Source organism: Numida meleagris, chromosome 5, assembly GCF_002078875.1.
Source record: "Numida meleagris isolate 19003 breed g44 Domestic line chromosome 5, NumMel1.0, whole genome shotgun sequence".
NCBI lineage: Eukaryota > Metazoa > Chordata > Aves > Galliformes > Numididae > Numida > Numida meleagris.
Window position 1 is genome coordinate 70817931 of NC_034413.1, and position 14168 is coordinate 70832098.

Sequence of the window (14168 nt, forward strand, 5' to 3'; positions counted from 1 at the left end):
GCATTTTACAGATAGCCTGTATAACTTCTGTCTGGTCTCAGAGTTAACAGTCCATATGTTTAACCTATTTGAGGACACCTGTAACCAAAGTCAACACTCAGGAATGGGCATTCAGACACTGACTGCTGAGGAGAAGTTCTGCTGACTGAGAGGGGTGCTCAACTTGATTCCTTGTAGATAAATACAGAACATATTTACAGCTGTCAATGACAGATGTTCAGTGCAAATATTATTCCAGCAGATTTCTTAATCAGATGGTGTAATGTAATGCACGATAATGTCACTTTTTTAAAAAAGTATGAATACAGTGAAAAAATTACCCTTCAAAAGGCAAAACTATTTCTGCACAGTTCATAATGAACTAATTCTTCTCGTCAACAGAATGATGCTACAAGACACACCAAACTTATTTCCTAGTTGTTAGAAACCAAATAATTTAAAATTATATTCATGTTCACCTTCATGTTCAGGTGCAGAGAAGTCCCACACACTATGACCTGTATTTGTTCAGCACCATGGAAACCATTTCACTCCATTATCCAAACATTATTTACATAAAACCGAGAGGGAAAAGGTAAGAGAAAATAAAAGTGACACAGGCAGAAATAATAACAGCAATCGGATTCATGGTGGAGAAGTGGGCAAGCAACCAAGAGGGCTTTAATGAAATTTACATTCACTGAGGGTATCAGTTTATGAGGAGCTGATTGCATCAAGATGGGATAAAAAGAAAAAGTCAAGGCTTTGTGAAGTCAGATTTTCTTCTTCCTGCAGTAGCACTTGTACGACTACTTTATCAGAGTGATGAATCTTACTTAAACAGAGCAGGGAAACTTGGCAGGAAAACCATGATGGTACAACAGGTAAACGAGCAGCAACCCGGTGATCACAGTGCATTTGTAATGGGCAATCAAACAGCGGTCCAGAAACGAGACACACCTCTAAGGGGAGAAACATTTTTGCTGAAGGCTGCAAAGAGCTACTTGAGAATCATACATTCCTCAAACACTAAGATTGCTGCTCTGAGGCTGCCCCTCCATGCAGCCTTGCCAGGCCTCTCTCCTTCCCAGCCCGAAGTTCCCCAAGCACTACTCCCTCTCTAAGCATTCAGGGCAACCAGAAAACTGGGCATATCAGTAAAAGCTGAATTTAGCACACGCTTCCCTGTTTGTCCAGCTGCTGAAGCCAAGAATTCTACAAATAGAGGAAGGGGGAAAAAAAAAGCCAGCAAGCGACCCAAGAACTGCCTCATCCAGTTTTTCTGCCTTGTGCAGAGATACACCTCAATGGAAGCACAGAACCAGCCCTGGCATCAGCAGCCCTGCCCACAGCCGCAGCACAGCGAGCTTCAGTGGAACAGCTCCCAAAGACGTTCACAACCAACTGCTGGAATACCAATACTTCCATATCACTTAATTAAGAGAAATTGGTTTAATGCCTTTCACACATTTAGAGCCAAGTAATGTAAGGTATTCACATTCCAGCCCAGAGCAGCAGAGGATGATGAACCAACCATTCACAACACGGCTTTTTCTGACCTGACAGAGGACAGGATATCTTGCTGAGACCTGGATGCATTTTTCCCTGAAGCCCATCAGACCTCTAAGAACACACAGTCCAGCACAACCACAACAAATTGCAAACTCATTTTCACAACAGTGGGAGGATTAACTTCAGCGCTGAGGTTACCATTAATTGTCAGCTGATCTCATCCTTAATTGCAACTGAAAATGCAATCCTCTTCCTCCTCTGTCATGTCTTACTGTTAAAGGTTTCATAGCACTAGGGCGTTTTGTGTGCTACGAAGCAGATGCCCTGCTCTCGTCTTAGTAATGACTACGTAACAAGCAAGTAAAATGATTTCACATGTACCATGTATGGTTTGCAATGGTGTGGAAGGAAAGGGACCACAGACAGCTAAAAATAATTTAGATAATCAACAGTTGTGAATTTTCAAGTGCAGAACAACACCTCTCCACACCACACCTCCCCTTCCCTGTGTAGTACAACCAAAGGACAACAGCAGAAAAACATTTGACCTTCAGTAGAGTTCCACCACTGGAGTAATATAATTATAAAAGAAGAAAATGGATAATTAGGATTTTTAAAAAAGAAGTGGTTTCTTTCATTTATTAAAGCAGGAAATTTAAATAGCCACTAACATACTGCCTTCATACATTAAACTCTCAGCAAACATTCTGAAATACTTCTTGCAGTAGATACTGCTTACTCTGAACAACGCGTACTTAGTACGGGCCTTCGTTTATCAGGGAACTACAGATGGAAAGATCTGGGCTGCGTGAGAAGATGCTTTTCTCCAGTTTCTCCCATCTAACTTGACAGCATGACAAACTGATGCCAGGGTGTTTTTTTTAACTCATTATTGCCTTTTAGCGAGCAAGAATAAGGGCATTGCAGAATGCACAAGGAGCAATTTGCTACAGACACGAGCTCCGGAGATCCTATTTGCACTGTTTACCAACCCTTGCCATCCTGCTGACGTCAGGGACTCACCCCTGATCAACAGAGACGTGCAAGAACAAAGGAAGTTTTGGAGAAATAAATGAGGATGGGGAGAAGATGCAGGAGCAATGAGACCTAGTTGTACGCTAAAAATATCCCCTTGATTTGAAGCCATGTCTGCTGGTTTATAGATCAGTGAACTCTAAAGGCAGAGTAAAGGAAAGGAGTCCTATAACTGAAGAAACCGTGAGTTAGAAATATGCCAGCAGCTACAGGATACTGAAATGAGACCAGCTGCCTCACAGATGGGATACCACTGAATACAGGCAGGCAGAGCAGCTCTTTGAAAAAGTCACAGAACTTGGTACTTCATGATGAAGTACTCCTCCTAATCGCAGAGCTCACAGAGCTAGGACAGCCCTGCCCTTCACTGAAACCAGGAAGCCAGGTGTTCCCTTCATTTAGGACTACTCCAGCCCTGATACAGATCTCACTGGGCGCTATTAAATGATGATCACTGATCTAGTTTGGTGTCTCTGATAGATGCAGCGCTGCCTCCACCCCTTTTGAACAATTTTGTTTTGATCTCTTCCTCCTCAGCTTTACTTCCCATGTGTCAGTTTACATCAGGAGAACATACCCCAACGGGGAAACATGTACTGACCCACACTGCTAAATGCCTGCACGTACCCCACAGTTGCAGACATATGAAGCTATCCTAACTACTCTGAGCTAAAAAGGGCCTTACCAAACATACTGTATGTATTAATTAATAACAATCCAACTAAAACACACCAGCTGGTTGTTTTTTTTTTTTATTTTTGTTTTACAATTTTAAAAGAAATCTCTTATATCCTATAGAACTCTGATTCTAATCTCTTAGACTCTGCAATTCCAAAAAACGACCCTTCTCTCATCCTAAAGCAAAGGAGGAGCAAGGATGGCGTTCTCAATAGGGCAGACTCCTCCCATCTCACCACCTGCCTTCCAGAAGAAAAAAGGCAAATTAGCTGCATGTAAAACATCTGGAAATGGGACTGCATAGGGAAGATACCACAACGTGCTCTTTCCCTGTGCTCAGGCAGCCGGACAGGGCCTTGGAGGCAATGGTGTGCCACATCCCACGTGGCCCTTCCCCACCACCACAGCTTTTGTTTTGAGAGATCTCAGTGAATACTTCCACACCTTCCCTGGGTGTTCCAATCAATATAAAAAATGAACCACACTTGGTAAACACCGTGATCGCATCAATTGCTATTGTATTTGTAATTACGTTCATTTATCAAATGTGCTACTAGGATGATCATAATAATCTCAACATATCCATAAAAACTATCTAACTAACATTATCTCAAGGTGTGCACACATCTCTAAGTCATGAATCATCCATCCCGTGTTATGAACTTACTACCAGTTAGAGGAGTATTTGGGGAAAATTCTGAAACCTTTAGAGACCCTATTTTCATTAAACATCATCTTCCTGCTCACCCATGATACCGATAAGAAAAAAAACAGGATAAAGGTTCAAAACTCTTAATTTCACTTCAGTAGGAGCATATTTTGTTCCTGAGACACTGATGTCAAAGGGCACAGCAGACTGACCAGACAGCAGTAAACAGCAGTAGTAAAGAATATCACTGTTATTCAACAAATATCAACATTTCAAATTCACCAAATTTCAACATTCAAAAAATGACAATCATGTACCTGTAAGAATCTACTTTGTTTTCAGCCCAAGACTGGTTTTACATTTCTGTTGCCTCTCCCTGCATGCATCCAAATGATGCATTCCATTGCCCACGCTCAGGGAAATCTCAGAGTAGGCTCAATGGTAGAGATGCCAGAGTTGTCAGCTTTGGGCACATACTAGAAAATCTGAAAATTAAAATACCATTTTTCAGTAACATTAATGATTTTGCTGCTTGTCAAATGTTTCCAGAGTGCCTACATTGTGAAGGGCAGTCGTAGGCAAAGGTTGGTCTGACCTCTGAGCCTCTTAAGATAAAAGATAGCTGTGGCCCCAAAGAGAAGACGACTTCAAAGTTTTGTTCCAGATGGAGAAGGAACTAGAAGATGAGATTTGTCCAGTTCTGGATTCCTAAACACCACCTACCTACCAAGGGTAGGCATCACCACCTTGTGTCAGCCAGTCACATCCACCCAACCAGTTGGGAAGTTGCTGGACAATACACTATATTTTAAAGGTAGGGTTAAAAGCTGAGGGCAACCCTATTATCCCTAGAAGCATCGGACAGCTTTTCAACACCAAGCTGGTGTATGTGTTTTGCTTCCTTTGTATTTACAATACAAAGTGATTCTTTCCTATTTCCCCTTCAGTCACTGATGTCCTGGGGCGCAGTGATGTACAAAGCCACTTGGAAGCTGCCGCAAGAAAAATGGGAGCCATTAATAATGGTATAAATAAGTCATGGGGCGCTTCCTTGTCCAGCACAATGCAGACCACAGACTTTCAATGACATGGAGCACACTGATGGAGTTGTTCTGCAGCCATCAGGTATGAAGCTGCTTCATTTAAAAATGCTATATAGCCACAAGGCTGCACACAAGGGAAAAGGGCCTCTCTGGTGCAACATGGAGACCACGAGAATTATGATCTTGACTATAAGTGACGCCCTCAACCACCACCAGATGTTCTGCTTACATATGAGCCCTCCTCCTGTATGCATTTCACACACATTGTGTCACAGGAAACAACGACAATGCCAAGAGCAAGCCAGCATGTGCAAACCTGGCCTGTAAGTCTTACCCTTAACTTGTTTTATCAAATTCTTATAGGCAAGATTTGCATGGTTCCTTCAGCATTTACCTCTGGAAAAACTATACCTGAAACATAGCACATTAGGTTTCACTGACCAACGCACATTTCTGAGATGCTCAGAGAGAACCAGAAGCTCTCAGAAAGGTCTGAACCCAACCTCTGCTATTTTCTGCATGTGTGGTAATGCTGACTGCAACAGCCCAAAGCCCACTGGAGCCTACGGAGACTTTTTCCCCTCTTAGGAATGGATTTTGGACCACGTCCTACAGGAGCAAGTGGTTCTAAGCCAAAACCTAAACCACAAGCTCATTGCTGACAACTTCATCTGTGGTTACACAGCAGGTCCTTAATCTTAACTGATATATTTGTTTTTGAAACAGAAGAAAGTTAGTAAGTCAGATAAATAACTGTAATAAAAGGACATCCCCAAAATGCTGCATTTCCACTGCTTTCTTTGAAACATGACAGCCTCCTGTCCAAATTCCATCAAGCATCAACAAAAGGAGAAGAGTCTGAAAAGTAACAATTTAGGTACTAATTGATAAAAAGCCACTAAAAGAGAATTGGCAGTATAATCTCAGCTATTACAATTGATTTGTTAGTTAAATCTGTGTTGATAATCAATTGCTCTCCAGATAAAGAGGTGGTTTAGCCTGGGTGGTACGTCAGATCACTAACGAAAGATCCAGGGTAATCCCTGAGTAATTATGAAGTCCTAAAACAGGCTCCTATCCTGAATCCATTAACAAAATTTAGGTATTTAAACACTGTCTTTTGGATGTTCTAGAATATTAATTATACCTGATATATAAAATGTATTTAATTACAGCTAAGTGTGAATATGGATGAATTAGCTGCACACAAAAAGCATTACACACATCCTCAATTTAGCATCAGCTCTGAAGCATCAGCTTTATCACATAGAAGTAAACTATCAATAAAGATAAAACTGAAAATAGAACACACATGGGGAGAAGCACATTCTAGACCAAGTTTGTTTTCTTCCATCACCTGTGAAAACTTCATTGTGCTCCATTCATCCATCGTCTGCCATTACGACAGTAATTCAGTCAGTATGAAAGTTCTTGGGAAAGGATTACAAATGGCAACCGCCTTCAAATGAGCAGAAGGCTGAGAAACATGGACATCATCTGTGCAATTCAGCTTCTTCTGTCCGACAGACTCAGAAGTAAATATCCTGTTGTCTGTCCTTTGGCCAACGTGCCAAACAGCCTCCCAGCATCCTCTGTCACCAGCCCTTTGCACAGAAGATGCTGTTGGCATATTGCACCATGACTGCTGCCAGCAGCCCGGGAGAGTACAAGCGCTGGGTTCAACAGACATGGGCCTCCTGAACTGGGGAGTTAAACTCCAGAGCCACTTCCCTCTTTTCTCCTTTTGCAGGGAAGTTTGTTGGTTTACATGCAGTTTACTCCATCAGGAAACTTAGACTGAGAGCTGTGATCTGAGATTTGAAAGAAGCAGTAAGCTGGAATGCTTCTAAGCCCAAAATAAAGGCTCTGGTGAAGTACTGTTAGTACATAAACACTGCCCCTGTTGAGTCACAGCAGCACTCTGCCCTGGGTAAGCCGGGAGGACAAGCTATGTCCAAGGAGCAGCACAGAGCCCCAGGTCCCTGTAGCTCAGATACATGCCAGGCTTGGGCAATGACGGGTGGTGCATGCAAACAGCAGGCAGCACCATGGGGCAGCCAGGCACAGGGCTGTTCACCCCATCTGTGGCAAACCAGCTCTAAAAAAACCAAGGGCAGCTCTTACTAGATTTCCCACCCTAAGTTCATTTAATGCGAGACGGGTTTGCTTGCTTTGCTCTTTGGGAGCAGGAGTATCTTACTTTGTGGTCATTTGCGTGGTTTTTTTTAACCATTAAACTTCAATTATACGCATACCTGAAAAAGCTCACAGCACCATAGATAACACCATTATCTTCTGGGGGCGCACGTATTTTTAAAACATTCTAATGAACAACCTTGCCTCTACACAAGAATCTCTGCATTCCTTACGGACAAAGTACAATTGTTCTGCAGCTCTGCCGCTGTATTCCACTGGTAAGAGCAAAACAAACAATCTAATAGGACTCGCTTGGCTGCACCACCGCTGTTTGTAAGACAGGCTGTGCATTACTGGTACACAACCACCAGGCAGCTGGGCAGCACGTGGGATCCCGGCCAGGCCACAGAGACAAGGGAAGCACAGCATACGTGTGTCATGGAACATAATCACTGCGTCACACGGCGTTTCTGAACAAGCAGCGCCTCACATTCATCTGCACCCTCACATGCCCTTAACTCACGTTCAAAAGTACAAAGAGCCTCACGGCAGCTTGTGCCCACACCACGGCATTTTGTGAGGCTCGGCTGCTCGTCCCGGGGCCCAGGGGAGCTGCCTCTGCTTAGACACCAACGCTCAAAAACTGCGGTTAGTTAGCATAATTACCACTCACCAGACTTTAAAATAATAGTCATAATACAAAGACGTTTCTCTCCCCAAGTAAATACAGGACTCGCCGGATCCGTTCCACCACGAGACCCCCACCGCGCTGAGGGCGCACCGAAGCTCCCTGAGGGGACGAACCGGGCCCGCGGCCGCACCCCGGGATCCGGCAACGGGAGGAAGCAGCGCCCGGCACGGCCCGGCCGCCGGCAGAGGGCAGCGGAGGGCAGCGCCGGAGCGGGGCCGGGCAGCGGGGTTGCGGAGTGGGGCCGAGGAGTAGTGCCTGGGCCGTTCCCTCCGCCGCCCCGACGGCATCAGGACAGCGGCGTTAACGCCGCCGGATTGCTTTGAACGATCTGTTTTCAGACTTTTGGAGAGGAGAACTCTTGTCATCGTCAGACCCACGTACTGCGTTAAAAAAAAAAAAAAAAACGGGTTTAGGAAAGTCAGCATCAGCAAGGAAAGCGTTCCCCCCCGCAACCCTCAGCCTGAGGGCTGCAAGCAGCAGGGTTGGAGAAGGCCCTTTGCTCAGCATGATGCCCACAGTGCACTGCCGTCGGGCTCCCTGGCTGTCCCCCGGTGGGGTAAGCTCATGGGGATCTAAGATGCATGATCCAGCATCCACTTGGAAGCCAGAAAACCACGTTGTTTCGGGTGCGGGTACAAACACAAGTGTGGTAAAACAAATAACCGAGGGAGAACAGGGCGGGTCTAAAAGACGGGTCAGCCTGTAGGCAGAGAGCTGGAACTGCACTACGAAATGGAAGGACTTCCCCTTGAAAGCCATTGTATTTCGGGCCTTGCTCCTAGGTGTCAGAAGAACAGTATTTCCACCAAGAAAGCTCTTTCAATGCATTACATAATGCTCTTATGGTCTAATATTTCATATCCAACATCCGCACACCTTCAGAATTATCTATGCCACCCCAACCATACGTGCTTTGGGACGCATCCTTGAAAACAAACACAGACACCCACTGCGCACAGAGCTGCTGGAAGGCCTGGGAGCAGAGCCCAGCCCTCACACCTCAGCTCCAGCCCTGGTGGAGCTGCTAAGGAATCAGCATTGCCCTGCAACCAGGGAGATAAATGCAACTCAAGGAGAGCACTCCAGAGGCACCTGCTCTCCTGCAAGTGTTCCACCCCAACACCCCTGGATCCCAGGCAGCCACACAAAACCCTACAAGTGTGGCTCTCCTACTACAATCAGATATCAAAACAAGAAAATGCACATCTGAAAGTGAGGTGGAGAGCTGCTTACAGCAGCAAAGAACAGCGTTCAAGTGCCAATTATCCTGAACTTCCGTGAGAAAAACATTCCGGGGTGAAACACGTTCAGCTACTCCTTTACATTCATTCTTCAAAACGTGACATTTACTCCCCAAACCTTAAAAATTTTCCTGTATAATCAAAAGAACTCTCCAAAAGTATGAGAGCTTCAAACTACAGAAGCTGACCTCGTGCAGCAGCCATGTTGAGACCCTTGTTAAAGCTCCATCACAAAATATCAGAGCTGTTACATTCTCCACAGCAAATAAGTTAACATATAGAGCAACATGTTCTCCCTCCTGTATCCCTTCTTGAAAGATGCCCAAACTGCAGCAAGGCAGGGAAAGCACCTTGCCTTTTTAGAACTCCCATTAAAGCATTTAATCTCAGAAAAAGAAATAACCATAAAGTGAGAAGCTATAAAACCCAGAAAGTTTCTGTAGAGTGTCGGATTTTTAAAAATGTCAAAGAGAAATGCAATAAATATATGCTAAGTTAAAAGCGTAAGTGGCAAGTGATTAAAGTGTGAGTCCAGCGTTAGAAAATACCTCTTGTAAGCTGGGAAAATGCAATCACCCTGCCTATGAAAAGCAGTCAATTACAATAAATACTGTATGAATGCATCTCATACGCTTTCGGTGCCATGCACACACCAAAGCAGAACTGTCGAGTTGTTATAATTTGCATGGGAGAATTGCAAATAGACATAAAATATTCTTTTGAAATGCAAGTTATTTTTATTTTGGAATTACCACGATCAACAGTGATCCCCTGCATGCAAATCAGCAGGCAAGGCAGCGGGAAGTCACAGCACTCGTGCTGCAGGCAGTACAGAGAATGCAGGACCACTGCCTGTTCTGCACATCTATCTTCAGATCTACTTGCTATCCTGCATAGTCAGAGTTTGTTTTTTTTTTTTCCAAATATTCCAGCATCCGAGCATACAAAACCACATGATGGAAGCTAGCTATTAATTGCTCCTCTCCATCCTATGTCTAACTCCCACTTTGTCATGGATAACTCTGGACTCATTAATACAAGCAGTTTTCTTGGCTCAAGTTGCATGAAGTGAACCACTGACCTCATGTGAATCAGTAGAAATAAGGGAGGGAAATAAATGCATAAGATGTTAGCACAGTGTTTGCGGTGGTCTGGAAAAAAAGATCCTTTGCATTTTTCCCTGTATGGAACTTCCACTGAGCAGACACCCAAGTGTTACACCAATTAACTCTTGACCATGGTATGCTTGAATGCAATGGGCATTCCTCAGATCCTGTTGGGAAACTGAAGAGATGGAAAGAGATGTAATTTGCCCAGTGTTTCTAAACACTTGTATTTGCAAGCATTTTCCCCACTTCTAAGACCAGATACTGTAGAATTAACTTGATACTTTCTAGTACTCTTTGAGAAATACACGCCAAAGCCGATGCACAAGAAATGTCACTATTTACTTTTGAACAGCCACTCACAAATATCACTAACCTACACACACAGATCAGACCTTACCAGACCAGAGCTCCTATTGGAACTGACGGAACGTTCTGCGTGGTTCTACACTGAGCGACTGGTTTGCCAGATAGAAGCAACTTTTTCCACCAACGTATCTTTTTAACACTATGAAGATAGCATCGCAGCTAACGCTTAAGGATTCATTAGCTGTGAAAAACTGCTGTGAGAGAGTGACTCATCAGTGTGCTGTGCCAGCGCTAGCATTCCCGTGCTCCGCCTCAGCACCGCTACCCTTCTGTGTTTGCTGGCAGCGGGTCCACAAGGAAGCGTTACCAATTGAGGACGTGTGAAGCTATAGAAAAATTCTGTTGAAATGTAGAATTTACTGATAGAAACTTACTGATTTACCTGTAGAAAGAATTTTCACTGTGCATAGGAGGGGAATAAACGTATGTTTTGTTGAGACACCACTTTGGTGGCTGTTTTTCCACTTTAAATGCCAGGATTTTGCTCACGTATTTCCCTTTTCTCATCCTGCTCATGAGGGCATAGGACCCTAATTCCACCATTTACAATCGTGGAGTTTATTCTCTAAGATCAGGGAATGATCAATGGTCAAGCATTGGAGCTAGATTTACTACTGAGAGCTGGAGAAGATGGGTTTTCAGGATTAATCCTGGGTTAGGAGAACACAGTAACGCCATATTCACAGCCTAGAATCAGCAAGAACACGCCTCATTATAGGCAGGCTTTCACTGCTCTGGTGCCAAGAATGTATTGGTCAGTGCTGGTCAACTAACTACTAGTCTAGCTAAAAGAAAGGATGTGTTTGCTTGGAACTTCACTAGCATAATTCATCATAATTGTGTCTTGAATATTCCCCCTGTCAGCCTGTATTTTCTCCTAAGATTAGGATAATGGTTGAAGAAGAGTCTGCCATCTGGACACATATAAATGGTTTGCTGGATTCTGGGCTTACGTTGACACATAAATGTATTTTGGTCTCCAGGATGGAACACATATTCTGTCTACAACCAGGGACAGATGTGGGCCCATGAGCAGGGCTGACACCACAGACTACGGAAGACTATGGTCTATCCAGGGGAAAGGCCAAACCTGAGAAGTTTATCAGGTAATCCTATCAAATACATGCTATAAGTCAGAAAGCACCTCTAGCCAGAGTTTTAGTTAAGAACTTCCATGGAGAAACAGGCATTGGAAGGAGCAATGAGACATTTCAAAGCAGCATGGCACTTTAGATTCATTTTCACTTGGAAGAAACAGGTCATTTTTCCAGGGACTACAAAACCTCACAGCTGATCCATAACTCACACCCTGGTTTCAGATGTAGCAGGTAATCATTTACGGAGGAAATGGCAACTGCTCTGCTCACAGAGAAGCAAAATTGGTTCTGACAGGTTCTCAGCAATACCAGGCAACGTATTCACAGGTAAGCCAATAGTCACATACAGAAAGAAGAGCTGAACTCACCCAACCGGTGAAGGGGCTCTCCAGGTATGCAGCACTCCTCTTCAGGAAGCAGCCCAGGTCCAAGAGATACTCTCTCCTCAGTAGCTGGCTCTTAGATGAGCCCAGGGCAGCTCCACCCTGGGTCCACCCCTTCTGGTCAGGTGGGGAGCACAGGTGCAAGCAATGATCCTGTGCTCCCTGGGCCAGCCTCCCCCCTTCACCAGGTGCTCAATCAGCAGTTCAAGCCGTGACCTCACAGTTCCCCTACAGCAACCAAACACAAAAACCGGGCTTCCTACTGGTTAAACGCACATAGCTCTGTTTGCTTTGAGTACCAGGTGATAAATACTTTTCCAAAGCTCAATCCTTCTGCTTCACAATTCTAGTGATAACGACACTTTTAGTCACGAGGAGAGCTTCTACATGGCAGTTAACATCCCCTCAGCCTCACACAGTTTTGCAACGTGCTGAAGAAAATGTGATAAGAGGGGACTAGCTTCCATAGCCTCAAACTTGCTATCTGAGCAGGCAATCTCAAAACCTTCAGCCTCTATAAGGACTTCTAAATAACCTTAAGGTTTCTGCTGAACTTCCTTTGCTACCTTTCTTCTCAAGTAACTGGTTTAATTCACCCAGAAAGCACATCCTCTGATCACAAATCCTCTGAGCACTGTAGTCCCATCAGTGATGGCATAACGAGCAATAAAACTCACCACCATTGCATTTGGGCCAGGTGGGGTATATTTTGATTCATTTTGTTATAAACAAGAAGCTAAAGCAGACAGCAATACAGGACAAGCAAAACAAGATACAGGGCAATCTGCCTGGCTAGAATTTGCAGAAGTTCTGTGAGCACATTTTCCCTATAACTTTTGATTTAAGTAACCTCTGTTACCACTGAGAATGAGCAACTCTGACAGCAGGGCTCTTGGGTTTCTGTGCTTGTAAAATAAAGGCAGGACCAACAAAAAGTCTTTGTAAACTTCCAGAAATAAATAAATAAAGGAACAGATCTAACATTTAAAAGTTGTGAATATCCATTTTTCTTCATCTGTTGATATTTCAATTTACCATACTTATCATATGTTTGATAGAAAGCTAACAAACAGATCTCACAACTTTGTTGTATACCAAAAAGAAGAGGAATAACATAAGATAGTCTAAACAAAATGTTTCTGTTTGTTAATATTCCTGTAAACTTCCAATATCTGTCAGCTCAAAAAAAATCTATTCTCCATCAGACTGTATATTTAAAGGAATAGCTGCAGCAGTTACTCTGTTTCCACCTCATTTTGAATCAGCACTGAATTAAAAGCACTGGAGGAAGCTGAGGTACACATAGACTCAGAAAGACTTAGAAATCTGGCACTAGGAACATTTTAAAGCACATCCATCAGAAATTTCTTTTAATCCTCAGGTGAATATAATTTCTTTTGCCAACTATTACCATGACCCTACCTTGGAATTCTGGAGTCACAGCCCAGTCTTTCAGCAGCAGCTGAGCACAGATGTAGCTCCAACAAGCTGCAGGTGTCCGTGGCAAAGCCTGTTTTCAAGGGCTCGATGGAGACAGATAGACAGACACTGAAGCATGGCAGTACGCTGCTGAACAAAGGGAGCCATCCTCCCAAACATCCATTTCTTCATCATTACTACTATGAGCAGCAAACGACCAGAACTCCTAGCTGGAGCACTTTACAAGGGTGGGGAATTCAAACCAACATCCAAGTTCAGGGCCGAGAGTCTCCAATCCACCCGTCACTGATTTCAGATCTGCCTGCATTACCTGCAGCAGCTGCCTTCTGTCCTTTCTATTTCCCACACAGGAGGAAGTGAAGCACTAACAGCCCCAAAACAGGAGACATTCCTCTCACAGGGATTTTTAAAACACACATTCACTGAATACAAGCAACATAAGAGTTTTGGTCAAGTAAAGGGAATCGGGTAAGGAAGTAAGCGCTCGCAAGCAATGTCACGCCTGGGTTCCTTCCAAACAGGTTTTTAAGCAACAAAGCTCTTGTACTGAAATGAACGTGCCTCGTGTCTTTCTAATTGCTCCTCCCGTATCTGCCTCAGTAGCACCGTTTTTGTTAATGGATTACAATCAAATTTCTTCAATTTATTCCACATTCCTCAAAGTCTGCTAGTGTAAAGAATAATCCTTTTGAGCTACTGCCTTTCCTGCAAACCCTCAGGTGGGTTCCAAATATGATTATATGATTACTAGACCCTACACATTCACTGGTTTCCATCATATCTATCATACTTGCTTCATTTCCTAAGAG

The 14168-nt window shown here is 43.8% G+C and overlaps 2 long non-coding RNA genes across 5 annotated transcripts in view; one reads left to right on the forward strand and one right to left on the reverse strand.

The window, feature by feature from the left end:
• Positions 1 to 7838, reverse strand: part of LOC110400045 — a 141434-nt gene extending 133596 nt beyond the window's left edge. For all 4 annotated transcript variants that reach the window (XR_002439562.1, XR_002439560.1, XR_002439563.1 and 1 more), the window contains exon 1: positions 7706 to 7838. This is a non-coding gene — a long non-coding RNA (uncharacterized LOC110400045). The remainder of the gene's footprint in view (positions 1 to 7705) is intronic.
• LOC110400046 lies at positions 7201 to 8295 on the forward strand. Its single transcript, XR_002439565.1, has 2 exons — positions 7201 to 7680; positions 7754 to 8295. It is a non-coding gene; the product is annotated as an uncharacterized LOC110400046 (long non-coding RNA).